Here is a 24,053-nt window from a genome sequence, read left to right as displayed (position 1 = left end):
ATGAGTAAGAGCATCAATGACTTTGGTTGTGCCACATCACAATCTACACCATGACCAAGCCGCCCACCTTATGCCTCACCCCAAGAGTGCAGCATGCCTTCCTCCTTCAGATATGTTCTGCACATCAAGCCGCACGACAAACTATATTGGTTTAGGTCTAGGACAATCCATATTTGCACCTGAGGAGCCTCCAATCCATGAATTATCACCACCAAGAATTCCTTGCTTAGTTCCTTTTTCAGATATTAAAATGTCACCTAAAGCATGACCATCATCATAGCAAGAACCATGTCTTGATGACCTAATAGCAGTAGAACAGCTGAGTCGAAGAGCATCAAGTGCCAATTTGTGGAGAAAGTGCATATATAACACAACATCAGACAATGCCTACTTCTCCGGGCCATTCTTTTGTGGACTCTCATATGAATATGAAGTCGGTAGTTTGTGTTGACATCTAGACATAAAACAACCGCCATATAACTCATCTTAAATGAATAGCCGTATTGTCAACAAATGAAAAAAAAGTATCATTTAAAATTTCAGAAACAAAATATCATTCAAATTCGCATATTTCAGACATGGATAGTAAATACCTTGTGGACATTGTCATTGCTGCTGAAATGAGAGCTCAAGGGAGAGATCCATCGCGTGCAAGTCCTTGGGCTAATTGCAGCAAAGGGAATGGTATCACTTCTCAACTCAGTTCTCCATTTTCTTTGATTATGCAAAATCAGCATTTTTAGCCTAAGAAACCACACTTCTACCTCATCTTGGTCATTACATATCTCACAACATTGAGCAAGATTTAATAACATGTAAATATGAACTTATGTAAATAAAAAGGCAAGAGAAAATTGTTAAAACCAAAACCGCCATGAAAACAGAGATAAACATGAAACGAGACATGTAAAGGACTTAGAATGTCTCATTACCTATCGATTTAGAGAAAATGACTGGATTCCTACTCAAATCATCGATGCCTCTAAAATATTGCCTCGATTCCGGTAAGATGAAAAGATATCAAAATGACTGGCTTGCAAACAAAAATTCAAGGCAAGAGAATTCTAAATTTTCTTTTGTTGACATTTTCTTTTATCATGATGGGCACAAATACTGATAATATATCTTTCTAGACATTTAATTTTTAGATAAGTCAACTTACAACCCATTGGCCGGCATTATCCTAGACACATGGCTCAACCCTAGATGTTTCTCCTCTTTCCCTCAAACCCATATCTATAGATTCATCTTGAAGAAAGCAAAAACATCACATACAGGTTAGACACTTAGAAAAAAGTATAGAAATAAAAAGGCTAGAAGGTGGGAATAATTTCGGCTTCCCTATACGCCCCCGTATTTCAATAAGAAGGATCCTTTCTTGAGAGCGGTTATAGCCTCCTGAAAGATGGAACCAAGCAAAAAATAGATGGTATCAGGCCTCCTCTCGCATTGAAATATTACACAAAAATAAGCAAGTGACCATGAGCATCCAACTTTAAGATGCCAAATGGGAAAGTAAAATAGCATGTCATATGTTTCAAAGTAATGTATATATTTTTCGATGTAAATATTATATTTTCCAAATGATGTAAACCACAGTCATCAGAAGCAACCAAATGCACAGGGAACTAAACTTAAGGAGTAAAATACACCCTATTGGATGAGTACCCCTGACCAAGAAGCTTATTTTCATTTTCCATTAAGTGCGGATATAATCTTCTTAAGGGGAACTAAACTGAAGGAATAAAATGCACAGGGAACAAGGCAACACACCTGTGAGCATATAGAACAACATACATCACCCTCTAAAAAACAGTTGTTTGAGATAACATAAATGACTTGTTGCTAGTTCTTCAGATTGGCATTTTAAGCTAAGCAACATTTGCTATCTCTCTATTGAATACATATCATATGGTCGGCCATGCAAATTTATGGGACCAAAAGAATAGTATACACATCTCCCCGCAAAAAAAGAAGAATAGTATACACATCTAGGAATGAAGGCTTTTCACCAAAGGCAAACATCACCAGTGAAATAAGGAAACCATCATAGAAAACAAGACGAACCGCTTGTCGTCCCCAATGTAGTATTCTGCATCCCAACGCACGTGAGGCCAACCAGAACCGGAAGCTGATACACCGTCGCATTGTACATTTATTTTAAAGTACATGTTTTTAAGTCTATCTTTTCCATATACATAGTACATTTTTAATATAAATATAAAACATTTCTTGTAAATATTTAAAAAATTCCAATAGATTATTAACCATTTTTAAATCCATGTTTTAATGTCTATCATTTCCATAGACATTATAAATTTTTATATACATATAAACATTTTATTATACTACATTTTTCATTATTCCAATATATGATTAACCTACTTTTTTACATAGACCTTGTACATTTTGTATACATTAGGAACATTTTTTATACAAGTTTTACATTTTTAAATACATGATTATAATTTTTTATTTTTTTATTTTTTTATTTTTTGTTGTTTTCATTTTGCTCAGTGTTTTTTCTACACAGTTATACATTTTCATATACATCAGGTATATGTTTACACAATTTAAAAAAATCAATTACATGATTAATTTTTGAAATAAATGTTGTGATGTCTATATTTCTCGTAGAGATTGTACATCTTTAAATAAATATAAACATTTTATGTATGCATTTAACATATTTCCAATAGATGATTAATATTTTTTTAACACATGTTTTGATGTTTGTCCTTTTCATCACTTCGTTTTAATATAGGAGTAATATTTTTCAAAACATATTATTTATCTATTTTTTCCCACCTTGTCCATTTTTTGTATACACGATGAACATTTTTATACACATTTAGTATATCTTAAATAGATGATTAATATTTTTTTCATATATGTATGTTTTGGTATCTAATTCTTTTGAGAAACGTTGCATATTTTTCTTATACAGCAAAAATATTTTTCTATACATATTTGACATTTTCCAAATGCATGATGAAGAATTTTTTTCCAAAATATAGGCACAATGTTTTCTGCGATGCAGGCCTTAACCGGTAATACAAAGAGAGATACTATGACATGCTCGAAGAAATCTAGGAACTTGACTACTCTAGGATTAGTAGGAAGCAATGTTTCGTATCAAATGGGAAAATAATGGCATGATCAAAGACCGCGGTTTCATAACCATGTGTATACCCACAAAGACTGAGAATAATGTGAAAAGAATCAACGCCCAAAATGGACCATGGGTATTAACCTATAAAGTGGCCAAATCCTTCTACATAACCCACCCGGCTAGGTCGAGCTAGGTGGTCACGAGGAGAGGCAAAAGGAGCATAATTGGAATGGAAGGAGTCGCTGACGAGGAAGACTTTGATCAATATGGTGACCAAAAAGAAGAAAACGGCGGTAAAAATACATTCCCAGAAGGAACAAGGCAACATTGCCCAAGTTAGTTTGTCCTTCCAAAAGGATGAGTTATCAGTGTAAAGTTTACTAAGAAGAGCCAAAGGAGGAGGACGGCCGTTGACAAGATCATCAAATAACGTTGATTACATGCCCTCGAATCCAGTTTATCTCCCTTTGTACGTGCCCTACTTAGTTACCCATTGATGACCCAGATGAGATGGACTATAGGAGGTCTCACATTATAGCTCGTATATGAAGTACCTTTATTAATCATTGATGTAAACTCGAACTATCATCTCTCTCTCTCCCTCTCTCTCTCTCTCGGTTTGCTAAGAAACATATACAAATGTCTGGATTTTTAAATAGTATAGTAAAAGACACCTAAATGCATATTAAAAACTTTTACATGTAGAAATTGAAACACAAAAACCAAACATTTGTGCTTAAAAACTTAAGTTGGTAAAATAAACCTAGCAGCATTGATTGCATATGTAGAAACTATTTAATAAATTTACATCTGAAAAATAATCACAATATAAGATTTTCATATTCATGTATTTGCACTTGCATATAACAATCATTGATCAATTTTTGTATCGGAGACCATAAAAAGTTGGAAACTTCATCTATTCTTGGGAAGCACATCAAGTACAATTTTCTAACACTGCCAATTCATCTCACAGTCAAATTGTGGACTAAGAATCATGTAGTTCCGCCATTGCGGTGCAGGAGTCTTATATTAACTATTTATGTTCATGTTTTCCATTTGATAGTAGAAATAGTGATCTAGTCCTAACTATGGTTCGGCATCTCGGGCAGGGTCGGTTGCATGGGAAGGTTTATTGACCATGTGTTTGTGTCCTAGCTCCAGCACGCCATGACACATTTGCACCTATTGCATTAGAGGCTTAACATGTAGATCAATTGGCATATATCAATCCATTCATGCACTACATGTAGTAGATAACTATTATCACTTCCTTATCTCTTCCACTCAGCATGTTTGGTTGGGGCAGTTGGAGAATAGGGATGGGAGTTTAAGGTACATGAGACTTACAATCATTTGATTATCTGAGGGATATGGGAAATAAGGAGGGATGGGGAAGAGGAATTAAGAGCCCAACTCCCCGAGTTCTCTTCCGAGGGACCCCTGGTATTGAAGTGAGGATTGAAAAGTGACAAAAAAGTATATGTTAGTTGGATACATGCGGAAAAGAAGGTGTCGTTGGAAGCACTTTATTTCCTAGCATAATCCCACCAACCTAGGCGCAGTTAACTCACTCTTAAATTCTCAGTTCTAATTGCCTCCACATGCAAAATACAGGCATGACATTTAAAATCAATTACTCACGTTTAATCCCTTGGAAGCTCCGATTCCCTATCCCTAGTGCAAACACATTGTCGTTATGCTGGCAGCTTCGAGTTACCCGAGTTCCAGTGACGTGCACTCCGGTGTCCATATCTTTACCCCTATATATATATATATATATATATATATATATATATATATATATATATATATATATATATATATATATATATATATATATATATATATTGGCGTCGTATCATATGCATCCGGTATAGTTCGTGCATCCGTGTATCCCTCGACTCCTCGACCGGCCGATCAACATCTGACGCATGGAATCAAAAGCAACACTAATTTGCAAGAATACGCCCGCAACAGCTCTTGCTAATTTGCTAATAGCCCCTCGGCAGAAGCAGGCCTTTGCCAAAATAGAAGTTTCTTAATCTGGATCCTCTCCTCCAATCGCTCCATGGCGGCGCCCTGGTGAATCCTTCGATGGCAGCCGCGCTTGGCCTACCACTGCGCTCGTCTGCCTCAAACGGATCCATGGTCCGGTTATCCCTTGAACGGTGGACGCGCTTGTCTGGCTTGGCCAGCCTCTGCGGTCTTCCGCCTCAAACGACTCCATGGCCCCGGTGATCCTTTTGACGCCGGCGGCGAGATCCACCATGTTTGGCCTACCTCCGCGCCCACCCGTCATCTTGCCGGTCCCTGACGCCGAGTCCGCCGCCGGACGCAACCTGCACACCATCACTACGGCGTCCTGCTTACAACAAACCTGTTGGCAGAGAGCACAACTCAGCAACCCCTTGTATACCTACAGATTGTAGCTTGTGAGCTTATCCATTGCAATTGGTCTTTAGTGAATTGCGTGTGGCTTCAAAGTATAGAATTGAATTGTATATCGTTGGTCAGTTATAGAATTGAATTGTATATCGTTGGTCAGTATTTATCAGAGCTCAAGAAGGTGAATGTATCTACTACTTGCATATTATTGTAGCTTGTGAGTTCAGACTTCCGAGACAAGTGACTGTAGCTTGTTGTGAATGAAAAATTCAGTAATAAACAAATTTCTTATTGCCGAGTTCCTGGTGGTTTGAGGTGTTTTGTAGTACACAATCCGCCACAGCTGAAGCATGGCATAATATCACCTGCTGCTTCTGCATTCCTTGTGACCACGTTACTACTTTTCTTTCGCATATTCACAAACAAGAACATGTTGCTGTTGCTGCAAGCTTCCGGACCTGGAAGCTTACAAACAAGAAGTGATTGTGAAGGTGTTGTTGACTGAATTTTTTTGAACAAAACGATTGTTTAATTTCTTCTGGTGAATTCTATTGTTGAGGTTGATGTGGGTTTGCAAACTTAGTTGTTCCTTGTGTGATTCATATGCCACTGGAACAGAACGCATCTTATCGAACGGTCGCCGCGACAGCGATGGTACTATTTTAGCAACTAACAGCCAAACAAATGATGAATTGATGGTACTGTTATACAACTGAATAAAAGGATGAGCGCTCACAGGATGACAAAGTTTCTTCGACTTGTATTTCTCTTGGGTGATAGTTGTTGATTATTTGTATGAGAAAAACAAAGCATGCTTCAGGTTTATGTGACATAATGTACTGGTGCTATTGCTGCTTGCCACACTCCATTCAATACACATAAGTCAGAGAAAATAAGAGGAAGACAGTTTGACAAAACACATAATTCCAACCATTACGAGAATCCAGTACATCAAAGAAATCGACATTAATAACTCGTTTAAATTCATGTATATTAACAGACTAAGGGACGGAACATCATCTGGCTTTCTCCTAACCACCACATTGTTCAACTTTTTCTGCTGTCCAACACGAGCTCCAAAACACACATGATGCCTATATGACTTGTATAACTCCTCCACGGTCTCAAGCCCTTCAAATGACCTCCCCACTTTAGGCTTCAATTTCTCGTCGCATCTTGGTTTAAAAGACCAGCACTGAAAGATAGAATCACAATAATCACCATTATGCATAAATCTCTAAACTGAAAAATGGCATGGTCAAGGAAAGTTTATTAAACTCACAAATAGAAGAATGCTGGCTTTCTTTTTTGGCGTAGCAAATTCTTCCTCAATCATTAGAGTTTGCAACCTATTGTTGCCTTCAGCAGTTCAGCTGCACCTACATTTACATAATGAGTCGTCCAGATTCCAGAGAGCAAATACACATGTATAATGTACAGAAAACATTTAGTTCTTTTTATGTATTACCTGAACCTCCATCTGTCGTGTTGTTCCGTTGCTGTTCTGCGTTGGTAGCATTTTCCACAAAAATAACTGAGCAAGTGAGGTGAGTTTCTTGGTGGCTAGATTGGGAGGCAATCTCAATGTTGATTTATGGATGATGCTGGGAGTTCATCCATTGTTGTTGAATCAGACGCACCATCCCTAACTGCTGCCATGGTGATCGGTTGCGGCGCATCGCACGAGCAGAATATGCCTGCCATATCGATTAGGGGCTGGGAGTTGCAGTCCATCCTCGCCGTCGCGGCGACCATCCAAAGATATGCGTTCAATTCCGGCGATCGACAAAGCAGATGCGTTCCGTCCGTGCCGCCGCTGATACTGGTTGCAATCGTCATTGAGAAAAGGATTGTGTAGTAGGGAATCGGTAAACCGGACCACGGCTGAGGGTTTTTTGGAAAAATCACCAGACTATAACTGGATGGAGGCGGGCATGTTTTTGCAAAATTAAGGGGTGTGTTACATCAAGCGTAGGATTTAAGTTGGATGGCCAGCGTTGATGGGATGCATGGATGCAAACACATAGCCGGATGCACTTGATATGACGCCTATATATATATATATATATATATATATATATATATATATATATATATATATATATATATATATATATATATATATATATATAAAGCAAATTGAGTTTCTTTCGTCCGTCGCGCATATTTACAGAAAACCCCCTATAGTTCTCTGGAATCAACCCGCACTACAGGTTTTAGTCAGTCAAAAAACATTTCAAATTTACAAACAGGACCATGTGTTTTCATCTATTCAACCCGCGATTTGCAGAACGGCGGCAACGGCTGGAGCTTGCAGCGAATGGATCCGTGCACGGCACGGGGTGGGGAGGATTCGGAGGCGAGCGGTGAGGACGGGGGTCGCCGGTGACGACGATTAAAGCCGAAGGGCAACTTCTCGGGCGAATTCCTGGCATCTGGGCTCCTGCCGGAAAGGAAACGGGGAGATGGGGGGAGGAGAAAACTGGAGAAAGGAGGGGAGACGAGGCGGCGGCTTGCTGTAGCAGACGGCGACGGGAGCAGGAGGTGCGGCAGCGCGGTGCTGTCCACGAGCGTCATCGGAACGGAGGCAAGCGGCTCGGACATGGTGGCGCGATGCAACATGAGAGGAGGAGCACAAAGGTGAGGGGAGGAATAGCGAGGCCGAGGGCGGTGCAGCTTCGCGGGGGTCGGGCTGTGCCGGCAGGTGCCGCGGATCGGGCGGCGCACATGGGGCGCTTCCCTGACGGCGCGAGGTGGGAGAGAGCGAGGGGATCGATCCATTTTTCTGAGGCAGGGGATCGACCTGCTAGCTTTTTTGAGCAACGATCGATCTGCTAGCTAGGTTAAGGTACGCCTGGGCTGGGATTTAGGACAAATGGGTCAGCCGGTTTAGTGGCTGCTGCTGCTGCTGTCTCTCTCTCTCTCTCTCTCTCTCTCTCTCTCTCTCTCTCTCTCTCCCCCTCTCTCTCTCTCCCTCTCTCTCTCCTAATTCTCCTATCTTTTTTTCTAGATTACTCAAACAAATCCTATCTTGTTTCTATTATTAAATATAAATAGAGAAATATTATAAAATAGAGAGGCTTAGGAATTATCTTTTGGGAAGGTACTATTTTTCTGGACTCGAAAAAATGTGCTTGTTCAAAGAAAATTGGAAATGGGCAATGCAAGGTTTAAACTCAAACTCATTTGAATTTTTGTAGAGGTTGGTAAAGTGATAAAAGAATTATTGGCAAAGTTTGGGGACCAGAATTTATGTACAAAAATGCATGATATTTTTCTAAAGGCTCAAAAGGAATTTGGAAAAGCAATTGTATAAAATAGAAGTAAGGCTCAAATGATCTTCTGAAAATGTTCATAGTTTTTAACTTGGTGTGAAGTATTTAATGGCATGATGGAATGCAAATGCCAAAAATAAAATAAGACAATCATTATAAAATATGCAAGTTAGATGAAGGTATGGAATTTATCAGCTAAAAGATCATAAAGCAGGGCATTAACCTCGGTGCTCCTCCAATAATATTGGATCCCCGTGTCCTAGAATCTCACCACTCCACCGAGTCAAGGCTGAGTTCACGTTGCTTGAACAAAGTGTGTGATTTAATTCATAACCATGCACGGTTCTATCTGGTCTGGTTTCACAATTTTAGGTCATGGAACAAACCATGTATTGGGATGGATAAAGACGAGGTGTATTATTCATCAATAAAGAGCTTTGTTTAGGCTGAGCTTCTCTTTCGGCCACCTGCTCTTCTTCTCTTTCCATTTGTCTTACCAATCTCTTCACAATTTCTTCTGTCAGGTCAATCTCTCTAAGCTATTTTCCGTCCTCGACACGCCAGATGCCCAAGTTGTCGGGTAACTAACAAAAGATTTCAAGAAGACATAGTTAATATCTTGGTAGGTTACTGAATACTCCGGATAGTTAAAAATCTTACTTTCTGATTGGAGTCAACCGGCTCATTCTGAGAAACATCATGAAGCTTCTGAAGATGTCACAGTTTGACCTTCATACTCTCAATTTGAAGCTTCAGATCATCATCTTGAGCCAAAAAAGATCATAAATTGCACAAGCTTCTGAAGATGTCACAGTTTGACCTTCATACTCTCTGCACATTCATTTAGGTAAACATGTTAGCTTTCATATAGTGATATTTGTCTTTGGCAGTGTCCATCGTATGATGCTGAGGCCTAGAGATGAACTCTTCCATCATCTTAAAAGAATTTGTACCCAATAGAATGAAATATTTTTGCCTGGGGTGAAACGACTACCTGGTCATGAGAATGCCTCAGGTCTGTTGCAGTTTCTGAAACTGCTGCCTGCAGATCAGAGATATCTAGGAAGCTATCTCCTTGGAAGCTCCTGTAAATTTAATCCCCACTGCTGCTGTTACTGAGCTGCGCTACTGATGCGATTGAGTGTGAATTTGTCTTCAGGGTTGTATCAACATGGTAAGAGATCTCGCGGCCAGCACTGCCTGAAGGGCTAGCTCCCCTATTGGCCGACCTGTTTATATTTGCGAGTGCGTGATCACGCTGCGATGATAGAGATGACTGGCGGAATAATACAGCTGTTGTTCCATTTCTGTCATCCCACTCTGTTGTAGACAAAATAGTTAGTAACACTCTAATACATTTTTTGTTTGTATTCAGGTAATAGGTGTATCAACAATTTTCAGGAACCAAAATCAAATGCAGACTTGAGTATTACCTGAGGGCGCATTGGAAAGGCTTCTGGAGCTAAATGAAGAAACAGTTGAAGAAGATATGGTCTTGGGTATTTCGCAGGGATCAGATGTAGCTGAGTGCACAAATGACAGTTTGCCCTTCAAAACGACGTATGCCGTACAGAAGCTTGGAGTGCATTCAGAGATTTTTGTTGCAGTCTTGCTTCCTTTGAGCTTCCTAAAAAGAATCAACGATGGTAACCACATAATTAAGATTGCACTAGGCATTTCTTATCCTATGTTGTACCAAGTAGTTGCACTGCGACCTTCAGTATTAGGCCGGTAGTTGGGGAATTAAATGATAAGACAATGATAATCCTACCAAATGCTTTTCTGACTATATATCACAGTGCTCCAGCTAATCATCCTAGCTACCAGCGAGCGAGGAAGCAACCAAAGAAGAGAAATAGCCTGCCAGCTTGTGCAGCAGCGGAGCAGCTTGAAGACCCCTGCGACACTAAAAAGGGAGGGGTCGGTGGGAGGAGGAGGAGTAGAGAATCACCATCAGTCCAAGGACGGTGAAGGAGTTGGTGTCACAGGCGACGACCCCTGCCAGGCACAGTGGTCGCACCCGCCGTCCCAGTCGACGAGCGTGTTAGCGGCGTTGCCGAAGCCCGCCTCGACAGACATTAGCACCTCCCCGTCTCCTATGCCGCCGCTGCCAACAACCCAAGAACCGCCGCAACCAGGACGGCGCTAAAGCGACCGTCCTTGCCTTCCCTCCGCCGCCTGCGCACTCCGTACGGGATAAAGAAATCTCCTCTCCGGACCCAGTCCCGCGCTGTAGGCAGGAGCAGAGCAGAGCCGTGGTGCCAAGAAAGAGGGAGAAATTGGGGGAGATGGACACGACCTGCTAGCGAAGAGAAAATTGGTGAGATTGACTCCGCGAGCGAACGTGTACGACACGTGGAGCACCAGCACGACGAGCAAAGCGGCTGGTTTGGGAGATAGTGTGCACAGGTGTCGACTGGTTTACAATTGATTGGGTTTAGATCTTCACATAGAGGTAAATATCTCCGAGTTCATCACACGGGCGTGTTAGTGTACGCATGCATTTGTTCTCCGGACATGCACACGTTGCTGGATTTGATGCTATATATTTTTGTTATCAGGTTGGATTTACCTCAGTTTGTGTCCCTCACAAACTCATACTGAGAACTGGATTCCCGCAAAAAAGGTGAAAACTGGAAGATTAATATATATATATTGCCAACACGTCGAACAAAAATAAACTGTCTCGAAGCATTGTTGATCCCAATTCATACGAGTGAATAATAAACCACCGATGCCAAATCTCAATGAAGCTATTGTTCCAGATTAGAAAAAAGGATGCCCTGCCTGACGTCCTTAAGACGGACATATTGGAGATGGTATGGAGGAACTTGGCTACCACCATATACATCATTTTGACCGAAAATATTGATGCTACGGAGGAGTAACGACAATTGCATTCAAGTAAAATTACTCTAATCCTCGACAGTACAATTATTAATCTACCGACATGGTATGCTTTTTCACGTGACATCGACGAAATCTGATATACGAAGTTATACCGAAGTCAAAAAAAATATGGTGTGTATAGTAGTACTCTTACTTTAATAACATTATTTTGCTTCCTAAATTGTATATATGAATAACATGATACTAGCGATACATGCATTGGCATTAATTAACTCACTCAGGCTTATTTCAAAGTATGTTTAGGGGTACCACAATAAAAATATTAAAAAAGAATATAATAAAAAAAATAACCTACTTTATTAAACAAAGGTAATTATGAAAAAAAAATGTACCACCATGATTTAAGACATAAATGATTCTATGTATGATAATCATCTAATAAGAGACACACAAAATATCATAGTTGGCTAATATCAACTTAGAACTTCAAGCCAAAATGGTCCACAATTTTAAAAATGGGTTGCGGGGAAGAAGTAAAACATTACTAGCCTTCCTCGCAAAAAAACATTACTAGCCTACAAACAACACATATATTCTGATGTTTATGTGCATTGTACTTAAATTAATTTATGAGTAGCTACGTATGCTCTATTTATGATGCAAAATCTAACCAATTTATTTTATTAATCAACACATTCTAGAAAACTCTCATGAAGGCAATCAATTTGGGTCACAATCTCAGTCATTGATGCCAAGAAAAGAAGAAGGAAAAGAGATAGAGAGCGGGCATGCCTGGACGTTGGACTATGTATACCATATTTTTAATGTCTGATGTTAGTAAATCAGTATGCTATTTTTATTATCAGTATGTTAATATAAAGATAAGGTTGTTCACCCAATTAATTGACTAGGGTTCATGTTCCATGTTCCGAACTAGCACACCAAAAAATTCTATTATTAACTGATCCAACTTTTTTTCTTGATCAAACTTATCCTCTACCTGGCCAATCTGATTGGGACAATTGACATTTGCTTTGCAACAAAGTACGTCAACTTCTTTTCTCCCGTTGCAACGCATGGGGGGGGGGGGGCAGCGACAGCGGCCTCGAACAGGCCGACCCGCCATGGCTGTGCAACGTGGGATCCGCCAACATGGGAGAGTTGGGGATGCATGGAGGGGAGGATCCGGTGGTGGTCGCCGCAGCGGGGCTACGCCAAGCTGTGTGTGGGCGCGCTGGACAGAGAAGAGGAGGAGCATCGCTTGGTGGTGTGAGGTAGCAGGAGGAAGATGGAGGCGGAGGAATGGAGATGCTATGTGGATAAGGGACATGTTGTGTGGCTCAGTGGGGATTTACTGCCTATTGTTTTTTTTAAATCAATCGTTGTTGTCGGAAGCTGCTGGATGCACCGAATTACATTGGATTTATGTGCGATTGTTCTTGGCTTTCCAACAAATGGTTATCTGCTAGGTGTCACCTCCTCACATTGGTCCACTGTGATTATTGATCGTACTGCCTTACACTCTGATAGTAACAGTTTCAACTTAGTAAGCCATGTGCTGATATTCATGTGACTGTGATCTCGAAAATAAAAGTTCATAGAAAAGGAACAAAAACCTTCACAGAACATAGAGTTGTCTTGTACCTATATTGTGCTACCGATTGCAAAAAAAAATTATCCTAAATGAGCACCTACCAGATAAGTTTTCATTTTTATGGTGATGACGGGGAGTGCGTGCGGTTCGGTCTTCGGGCCAAGTTTAAATAGTGCAAAAGAAAAGGAACGGAATATATTCTTGCAAACCAAGCAACCAACATATTCTAAAAAAATCAACATACTAAAAACATGTTTGTTTTCGAATATCGACAAATAATGTATATAAACAATCCCACTTCAATGCACCAGTACCCTTCCATCCAAAATAAATTCATTTGCATTGAAAATATTTTGAAATTATAAGAAAATACTTTTGAATTAGTTATTAAACTCTCAAATAGTATACAACAATTTCAGTGCCTGCAAATCCCGCGAAAAACACTCACACCATTCCTCTTCCACCCGATGATAGTGTTAATATGAAGGAGGAGCCACCAAAGGACATCCCGACGACTTTCCCAACTTTATACTAACAATCCTTTTTTTTTATTGCGGATACCGAGCTTGTGTGTGTTTTTTAAGATAAAAAGTGTTTCAAATTCTTCTTGCTTTAAAAAAATTCATGTTTTAAATATGTTCACGTTTTTCTTTTAAATGCAGAACACTCCCACAAAAATGTTCCAATTTTTTTAACAAAATCATTTAAAATTGATCCAAAAAAATATAAAATCATATTTTAAAAATATGTGTTCCATAAAATGTTAATCTTCAAAAGATGTTTCAATTCTAATAAAAAGATCAAAAGTTTAAAAAAGAATAATTAGTTTGAAACAAAGAAATATTTGTGTTTTCTGAAACGTAGAGATAAAACCGATTACTAGACTATTCCACGCACCACTGCTCTTCAATTTGGTGAAAGATGTTAGGGAGGATTATTTACGTCCACGCGTCATACTCCAAAAAGTGATAATATTATAAACTTATATCCTATGTTTATCAAAACTGGATATAAGAAATGGCACTTACTGTCACACGGAGCATGTTTTACTATATTTTTAGCCCGTTGCAACGCACGGTCATTTGTACTAGTACTAGTAAACGATTCACATCGGGCGGGCGACCGATCGGGCAACGAGATCGGTCACACGGAGCCCTAGGATTTCCTCCTCCCCTCACATGCACATGTCACGGAGCCCACTCTCATTCATATCCACCACATGTCTCATTTTATTGTCTCTTGCCCTCTGTATCCACAACTCGTCTCTCTCCGTTCTCTGGCTTCCCTTCCTCTACAATCTCTACCGGACTCCCACTTGAAAACTATATCCCCACATGGGCCGGGAGAGGTCAGCAGTGCAAAATACAAGCGTTTTGCCTCTTTTGAACTATAAACACGGACATGTTTCAGTCCTGAGCCCCACTCCGATACCCCCCCCCCCCCCCCTCAAAAAAAACCTATAAAGCACAATATGGACCTTTGACAAATCATACCCACTTTTGTACGTATGGTCGGTCGCCCGTCGGAACGTATATACCATACGTTTTGGTAGTAGTGTCAAATAGACAGTGACACGCACAGGAGGCCGCCCAACAGCCCATTCTCGTGTGCAGAAACAAGGAAAAATCACTGAAAGAGGAATGACAGTGCGATGGATCAAACCTTGTAACTCCCGCTGCTGACCGCTCGTTGCTAGCCACATGGGCTGATAAGCTTCACCATCTCACTAGGAAACCTGGACTACAAGAATTATTCCTCAGCGACCGGTTTACTTTAGCGAACATGTCTTTTCCCACTATTCCACTTTATTTTTTTGTTTGTTTTTTTCCTTTTGAATTTTTTACTATTTTCCCCTTTCTTTTTTCTTTTTCAAAGCATGCTCGGGTTTTTTAGATTTCTTCAAAATTTCAAATTTTGTTCATAAAACAAAAATATTTGCATTTTCAAAAAATGTATAGAAATTTCTAAATAATGTCAATTACTTAGAATGTCCAAACACGAATATTCTCTAAAATGAGCGATCAAAATTTTGAACATGAACATCTTTTGATTTTTTCACACATATTTAGAAAACCACTAAAAAAGATGGAATTTCATAAACTTAAAAAATAGAAAAAATATTGAAACCTTTTTTTTATTTTTTCCCCGAACATTTTCTGTTTTTGTGTATAAATGTTTTGAAAACCGGAACTTTTTGAAATTCTAGACAAATTTTGAAAGAGCAAACTATATTAGAAACACCCCGAACGTTTTAGAATTTCTGAGAATTTTTTGAAAAAAGGGAACATTATTCGAATTAGTGACCAAATTTTGAAAACATGTCAATCTATAGAATTTTTAACAAAATACTAAAAAAACATCGTTTGATCTGTGAACTTTTTTCTAAAACAGGAAAACTTTCTGAAAGTCTAATTATTTTTGACAAAGTCAATATATTTTCAATTGTGGATATTTTTTAATTTTTGAACAATGATTAATAAATAAGAACACAAATTGAAAGAAGACCAAAATTTGAAATTTTTGAACATTTTTGAAATTTTTGAACATTAAGTAATAAGTCTGAAATGTGCAAAATTCTGACATGTTTCTTAGAATATGGAAAATTTTCAAAAAAATGAAGAAAATTTGAAAAGAGGAAATATTTCAAAATTCCGAACAGAACTTTGATATTCTAAAAAAGTTTAGTTTATAAAAAAATAGAAAAGTACAAGAAAAGAGAGGAAAAAGTCAAAGAAAACAAAGAAGGAAAGAAAAAGTAAAAAAATAGGGAGAATATTAAAATAAAAAAGAAAAGAAAAAGAAAAAACACGGTCCAGAAACATCCTAGAAGGTTCCAAAACCCAAAAAAAGGGCTAGGAAGTTGAGGTTCCGAAAACCAGGAATGAGTTTTTCAAAACAATTTTGTGAACGCTTTTTGAAAATCCGCGAAATCTTTAAGATACGTTGATACGTCTCCAACGTATCTATAATTTTTGATTGCTCCATGCTACTTTATCTACTGTTTTGGACTATATTGGACTTTATTTTCCACTTTTATATTATTTTTGGGAGTAACCTATTAACCGGAGGCCCAGCCCAGAACTGCTGTTTTTTTGCCTATTTCAGTGTTCCGAAGAAACGGAATATCAAACGGAGTCCAAACGGAATGAAACCTTCGGGAACGTGATTTTCCAACCGAACGTGATCCAGGAGACTTGGACCCTACTCCAAGAAGTGCTAGAGGTGGTGACGAGGTTGGAGGGCGCGCCCCCCTACCTCGTGGTCCCCCTGACGCTCCATCGACGTACTCCTTCCTCCTATATATACCTACGTATCCCCGCACGATCAGAACAGGAGCCAAAAACCTAATTCCACTGCCGCAACCTTCTGTATCCACGAGATCCCATCTTGGGGCCTGTTCCGGAGCTCCGCCGGAGGGGGCATCCACCACGGAGGGCTTCTACATCATCACCATAGCCCCTCCGATGAAGTGTGAGTAGTTTACTTCAGACATTCGGGTCCATAGCTAGTAGCTAGATGGCTTCTTCTCTCTTTTTGGATCTCAATACAATGTTCTCCCCCTCTCTCGTGGAGATCTATTCGATGTAATCTTCTTTTTGCGGTGTGTTTGTTGAGAACGATGAATTGTGGGCTTATGATCCAGTATTATATATGAAAAATATTTGATTCTTCTCTGAATTCTTTTATGTATGATTGAATTATCTTTGCAAGTCTCTTCTAATTATCCTTTTTGGTTTGGCCAACTAGATTGGTAGTTCTTGTAATGGGAGAAGTTCTTAGCTTTGGGTTCAATCTTGCGGTGTCCTTACCCAGTGACAGAAAGGGTTGCAAGGCACGTATTGTTTTGTTGCCATCGAGGATAACAAGATGGGGTTTTTATCATATTGCATGAATTTATCCCTCTACATCATGTCATCTTGCTTAAGGCGTTACTCTGTTTTTACTTAATACTCTAGATGCATGCTGGACAACGGTCGATGAGTGGAGTAATAGTAGTAGATGCAGCATCGTTTCGATCTACTTGTTTTGGACGTGATGCCTATATACATGATCATTGCCTAGATATACTCATAACTATGCTCAATTCTGTCAATTGCTCAACAGTAATTTGTTCACCCACCGTAGAATACTTATGCTCTTGAGAGAAGCCACTAGTGAAACCTATGCCCCCCGGGTCTATTCTCATCATATCAATCGCTATCACTTTATTTACTTACTTTTTTTTACTTTGCCTTTTACTTTTTACTTTGCATCTATCTATCAAAAATACAAAAAATATAATCTCTATCAGATCTCACTCTCGTAAGTGACCGTGAAGGGATTGACAACGCCTAAGCGTTGGTTGCGAGTTGCTATCGTTTTGTGTAGGTACGAGGGACTTGTGCGTGGTCTCCTACTGGATTGATACCTTGGTTCTCAAAAACTGGGGGGAAATACTTACGCTACTTTGCTGCATCATCCTCTCCTCTTCGGGGAAATCCAACGCAGTGCTCAAGAGGTAGCAAGAAGAATTTCTGGCGCCGTTGCCGGGGAGGCTCACGCAAGCAAGTCAACCATACCAAGTACCCATCGCAATCCCTATCTCTCGCATTATATTATTTGCCATTTGCCTCTCGTTTTCCTCTCCCCCACTTCACCATTGCCATTTTATTCGCCCTTCTTCCGTTCGATCCTATGTTTGCTTGTGCCTTCTTTTTGCTTGCATCTTTGCTTGCTAAAAGTTTATGGATCCTCATCCACTTGCTAATCTCTTTAAGAGATCCAATTATGTTGAACCTATTGCTAGTGAGTTGAGTGCACTAGATTATCTTTATGAGGTTTTGCTTGAAATTCGTGAATCTGAAAATTGTGATGAAATACTTTATGAAGGAATTCACGATAGATCTTTGAATAAAAAGCATGATTGCAATGATTTTATAAATTCTATTGATGTCAATTGTGCTAATAATATGCAAAACCCTAAGCTTGGGGATGCTAATTTTTCTATGTCTACTACTTGTTGCGATGATCATGATTGGGGTGATTCTTCTTATGATCTTGAAAATTTATTTAAACCCCATGATGAATATGAGATTGATAATAGTGTTTGCAATATTATTGAAAGTGGGTTTGGAAGAGTGTCAACTTTAGATCCCACATATTTGGAGAATGTTCAATCTTATGAAATTTTTGATAAAAGTGGGTTTGGAGAGGTCATGACTTTAGTTAATGTTAATCCCACTATTTTGGAAGAGTGTCAACTTTGCATGCATGTGGATCATGTTGAAAATATTTTATGTGATAGCTATTTTGTTGAATTTGCTTATGATCCCACATGTAATTATTATGAGAGAGGAAAATATGGTCTTAGAAATTTTTATCTCACTAAATTACCTCTCGTCATGTTGAGATTGCTATCGTCTCGTTCTTCTTCCTTGCATATGCTAGTTTTTGCTTGTCTTGCAAATTTGTTTGCTTATAATATGCCTATGCATAGGAAGTATGTTATACTTAGATGTGTTTGTCACGTGTTACATGATGCTTTCTTTGCGCTTCAAATCTTGTCTTTCATGTGAGCATCATTAGAATTATCAAAGCCTAGCTAGGGCCGTTAAACGATAGCGCTTGTTGGGAGGCAACCCAATTTTATTTTGTGTTTTTTGTTTTTGCTTCTGTTTAGGAATAAATAATCCATCTAGCTTCTGTTTATATGTGGTTTTATGTTTTAATTAATGTTTGTGCCAAGTAGAACCTATAGGATATCCTACGATGATAGTTGATTTGATTCTGCTGAAAAACAGAAACTTTGCGTGCACGAATTTAGTTATGATAAATCACAGAAACGTTCTTCTGTGTTGATTCTTTTTTCTGCTGTTCAATAAACAAATTTTCCAGGACTTCCTATTTTGGTAGAAGTTTTAGAGTTCCAGAAGTTTGCGTTAGTTACAGATTGCTACAGACTGTTCTGTTTTTGACAGATTCTGTTTTACGTGTGTTGTTTGCTTATTTTGATGAATCTATGGCTAGTAAAATAGTTTATAATCCATAGAGAAGTTGAAATACAGTAGGTTTAACACCAATATAAATAAATAATGAGTTCATTACAGTACCTTGAAGTAGTCTTTTGTTTTTTTTACTCTAACGGAGCTCACGAGATTTCTGTTGAGTTTTGTGTTGTGAAGTTTTCAAGTTTTGGGTGAATTCTTTTGATGGATTATGGAACAAGGAGTGGCAAGAGCCTAAGCTTGGGGATGCCCATGGCACCCCCAAGATAATCCAAGGACACCAAAAAGTCAAAGCTTGGGGATGCTCCGGAAGGCATCCCCTCTTTCGTCCACTTCCATCGGTAATTTACTTGGAGCTATATTTTTATTCACCAACATGATATGTGTTTTGCTTGGAGCTTCTTGTATTATTTGCGTCTTTGCTTGTTAGTTTACCACAATCATCCTTGCTGTACACACCTTTTGAGAGAGCCATATATGAATTGGAATTTGCTAGAATACTCTATGTGCTTCACTTATATCTTTTGAGCTTGAAAGTTTTGCTCATAGTGCTTCACTTATATCTTTTGAGCGTGATAATTTTTGCCCTAGTGCTTCACTTATATCTTTTAGAGCACGGTGGTGGATTTGTTTTAAAGAAACTATTGATATCTCATGCTTCACTTAGATTATTTTGAGAGTCATTAATAGCATGGTAATTCGCTTAATGTTAATATACTTAGTGTTCAAGACATGTGAAACTTTCTTTTCAGTAAATTGAATACTAAGATAAGTTTGATGCTTGATAATTGTTTTGAGATATGGAGGTAATAATATCAAAGTCATGCTAGTTGATAATTGTGAATTTGAGAAATACTTGTGTTGAAGTTTGCAAGTCCCATAGCATGCACGTATGGGTAAAGTTGTGTAACAAATTTGAAACATGAAGTGTACCTGGCTTGTGCATCCTTATGAGTGGCGGTCGGGGACGAGCGATGATCTTTTCCTACCAATCTATCCCCCTAGGAGCATGCGCCTAGTACTTGAATTTTTTTATGGCTTCTAAATTTTTGCAATAAGTATATGAGTTCTTTTGACTAATGTTGAGTCCATGGATTATACGCACTCTCACCTTTCTGCATTTGCTAGCTTCTTCGGTACCGTGCATTGCCCTTTTTCACCTTGAGAGTTGGTGCAAACTTCGCTGGTGCATCCAAACCCCGTGATACGATTCGCTCTATCACACATAAACCTCCTTATATCTTCCTCAAAACAGCCACCATACCTACCTATCATGGCATTTCCATAGCCATTCCGAGATATATTTCCGTGCAACTTCCACCATCATCATCATGACATACATTACTTTTGTCATATTGCCATTGCAAGATCATCTAGTTGACATTGTATATGTGGCAAAGCCACCGTGAATTATTTTCCATACGTGTCACTCTTGATTCATTGCACCATCCCGGTACACCGCCGGAGGCATTCATATAGAGTCATACTTTGTTCTAACTATCGAGTTGTAATTGTTGAGTTGTAAGAAAAATAAAAGTGTGATGATCATCATTATTAGAGCATTGTCCCAAGTGAGGAAAGGATGATGGAGACTATGATTCCCCCATAAGTCAGGATGAGACTCCGGACGAAAAAAAAGAGGCCATAAAAAAAAGAGAAAGGCCCAAACAAATAAAAAAAATAAGAAAAAAGAGAGAAGGGACAATGCTACTATCCTTTTACCGCACTCGTGCTTCAAAGTAGCACCTTGTTCTTCATGTAGTGAGTCTCATATATTGTGCTTCAAAGTAGCACCAAGATCTTCATGGTAGTGAGTCTCATAAGTTGTCTTTTTATACTAGTGGGAATTTTTCATTATAGAACTTGGCTTGTATATTCCAATGATGGGCTTCCTCAAAATGCCCTAGGTCTTTGTGAGCAAGCGAGTTGGATGCACACCCACTAGTTTTCTTTTGTTGACCATTCATAGCTCTAGTGCATCCGTTGCATGGCAATCCCTACCCCTCATGTTGACATCAATTGATGGGCATCTCCATAGCCCGTTGATTAGCCTGGTCAATGTGAGACTTTCTCCTTTTTTGTCTTCTCCACACAATCCCCATCATCATATTCTATTCCACCCATAGTGCTATATCCATGGCTCGCTCTCATGTACTGCGTGAAAGTTGAAAAAGTTTGAGATTATTTGAGTATGAAACAATTGCTTGGCTTGTCATCGGGGGTATAGAAGTTGGGAACATCTTTGTGTGACAAAAATGAAGCATAGCCTAACCATATGATTTTGTAGGGATGGACTTTCTTTTGCCATGTTATTTTGAGAAGACATGATTGCTTTGATTAGTATGCTTGAAGTATTATTATTTTTGTGTTAATATGAACTTTTGTCTTGAATCTTTCAGATCTGAATATTCCTATCACAATTAAGAAGAATTATATTGAAATTATGCCAAAGTATCACTCCGCATCGAAAATTCTTTTTTATCATTTACCTACTCGAGGACGAGCAGGAATTAAGGTTGGGGATGCCTGATACGTCTCCAACGTATCTATAATTTTTGATTGCTCCATGCTACTTTATCTACTGTTTTGGACTATATTGGGCTTTATTTTCCACTTTTATATTATTTTTGGGACTAACCTATTAACCGGAGGCCCAGCCCAGAATTGCTGTTTTTTGCCTATTTCAGTGTTTCGAAGAAACGAAATATCAAACGGAGTCCAAACGGAATGAACCCTTCAGAACGTGATTTTCCAACCGAACGTGATCTAGGAGACTTGGACCCTACTCCAAGAAGTGCGAGAGGCAGTCACGAGGGTGGAGGGCACGCCCCCCTGGGCGCGCCCCCTACCTCGTGGGCCCCCTGACGCTCCACCGACGTACTCCTTCCTCCTATATATACCTATGTATCCCCGCACGATCAGAACATGAGCCAAAAACCTAATTCCACCGCCGCAACCTTCTGTATCCACGAGATCCCATCTTGGGGCCTGTTCCGGAGCTCCGCCGGAGGGGGCATCCACCATGGAGGGCTTCTACATCATCGCCATAGCCCCTCCGATGAAGTGTGAGTAGTTTACTTCAGATCTTCGGGTCCATAGCTAGTACCTAGATGGCTTCTTCTCTCCTTTTGGATCTCAATACAATGTTCTCCCCCTCTCTCGTGGAGATCTATTCGATGTAATCTTCTTTTTGCGGTGTGTTTGTTGAGACCGATGAATTGTGGGTTTATGATCCAGTATTATCTATGGAAAATATTTGATTCTTCTCTGAATTCTTTTATGTATGATTGAGTTATCTTTGCAAGTCTCTTCGAATTATTCTTTTTGGTTTGGCCAACTAGATTGGTAGTTCTTGCAATGGGAGAAGTGCTTAGCTTTGGGTTTAATCTTGCAGTGTCCTTACCCAGTGACAGAAAGGGTTGCAAGGCACGTATTGTATTGTTGCCATCGAGGATAACAAGATGGTTTTTTTTATCATATTGCATGAATTTATCCCTCTACATCATGTCATCTTGCTTAAGGCGTTACTCTGTTTTTACTTAATACTCTAGATGCATGCTGGATAGCAGTCGATGAGTGGAGTAATAGTAGTAGATGCAGAATCGTTTCGATCTGCTTGTTTTGGACGTGATGCCTATATACATGATCATTGCCTAGATATACTCATAACTATGCTCAAATCTGTCAATTGCTCAACAGTAATTTGTTCACCCACCATAGAATACTTATGCTCTTGAGAGAAACCACTAGTGAAACCTATGGCCCCCGGGTCTATTCTCATCATATCAATCGCTATCACTTTATTTACTTGCTTTGTTTTTTACTTTGCCTTTTACTTTTTACTTTGCAGCTATTTATCAAAAATACCAAAAATATTATCTCTATCAGATCTCACTCTCGTAAGTGACAGTGAAGGGATTGACAACCCCTAAGCGTTGGTTGCGAGTTGCTATCGTTTTGTGTAGGTACGAGGGACTTGTGCGTGCACTACTAGGGAAAAGCCTATACACAGAATCTTATCAGCAGTGCGCTTTAAAATAAAGCGCTGCTGCTAATTAGCAGTAGCGTGCTCAAGAGTAACTCGCTGCTGAAACAAATATAGCAGTAGTGCGCCCGCTCAAAGACGCGCTACTGCTATAATTCCCAAGAGGCCGCCGCGAGGCTAGTTATAGCCGCAACGCGTTATAACGAAGGGCGCTACTGCTACGTAGCATAGTAGTAGTGCATTTCGCCAATAAGCACTACTGCTAAGTTTACTACAAAAATTTAGTCCCACCTCGCTCCGTGAAGAGAGTTTCTACCACCTTAAATATGTTACTTCTCAAACTTTGACAAGCACTTGGTCTTCATTGAACTCTATGTGTAGAATTTGTGGCTGCAATATGAGTCTTCACCTGTTCCTAAACCGATGAGGACTCATATTGACAAATCAGATTGTACACAAAAAGATCGTTGATGATCAATGTATTTTTGATATATTGAACAAAGTATATTTTTACATGCTGACACATAGCAGTAGCGCTTTATTGTGAAAGGCGCTGCTGCTAGGTAGCTTAGCAGTAGCGTCTTTCTCTATAGCGCGCTACTGCTAAGCCATTCCATCTCCCACCCCCATCTCCTCTATCCGATCCACTCACAGTCACACACTCACTGGATCCCCTCTCAATCCCCCGCGCCGGTCCACCCCCGTCGCCCCTCCTCCGTCTGCGCCGCCATCACCTCCTCCTCCTTGCTGGACTCGGTACCGGCCTCCTCCTTCGTCCTCCCTCTCCACTCGCCGCTGGCCGCCCCCTCCTCGCTCTGCCTTCCTCCTCCTTCCTCCCTCCACTGGCCGCCGGCCGGCCCCTCCT

At 39.6% G+C, this 24,053-nt stretch overlaps 2 long non-coding RNA genes across 2 annotated transcripts; both read right to left on the bottom strand.

The window, feature by feature from the left end:
• Positions 1-6,408: 6,408 nt before the first annotated feature.
• LOC123066645 (uncharacterized) lies at positions 6,409-7,532 on the bottom strand. Its single transcript, XR_006431395.1, has 3 exons — positions 6,969-7,532; positions 6,783-6,879; positions 6,409-6,695 (listed from the first exon to the last, which is right to left on the bottom strand). It is a non-coding gene; the product is annotated as an uncharacterized lncRNA (long non-coding RNA).
• A 114-nt stretch (positions 7,533-7,646) lies between these two features.
• LOC123066644 (uncharacterized) lies at positions 7,647-11,052 on the bottom strand. The gene is made up of 5 exons (XR_006431394.1): positions 10,727-11,052; positions 10,209-10,402; positions 9,770-10,095; positions 9,436-9,606; positions 7,647-9,359 (listed from the first exon to the last, which is right to left on the bottom strand). It is a non-coding gene; the product is annotated as an uncharacterized lncRNA (long non-coding RNA).
• Positions 11,053-24,053: the final 13,001 nt, after the last annotated feature.

The sequence above is a fragment of the Triticum aestivum genome, chromosome 3B (genome assembly GCF_018294505.1).
Source record: "Triticum aestivum cultivar Chinese Spring chromosome 3B, IWGSC CS RefSeq v2.1, whole genome shotgun sequence".
In the NCBI taxonomy this organism is placed as follows: Eukaryota; Viridiplantae; Streptophyta; class Magnoliopsida; order Poales; family Poaceae; genus Triticum; species Triticum aestivum.
This window is presented reverse-complemented; position numbering and strand designations above follow the sequence as displayed.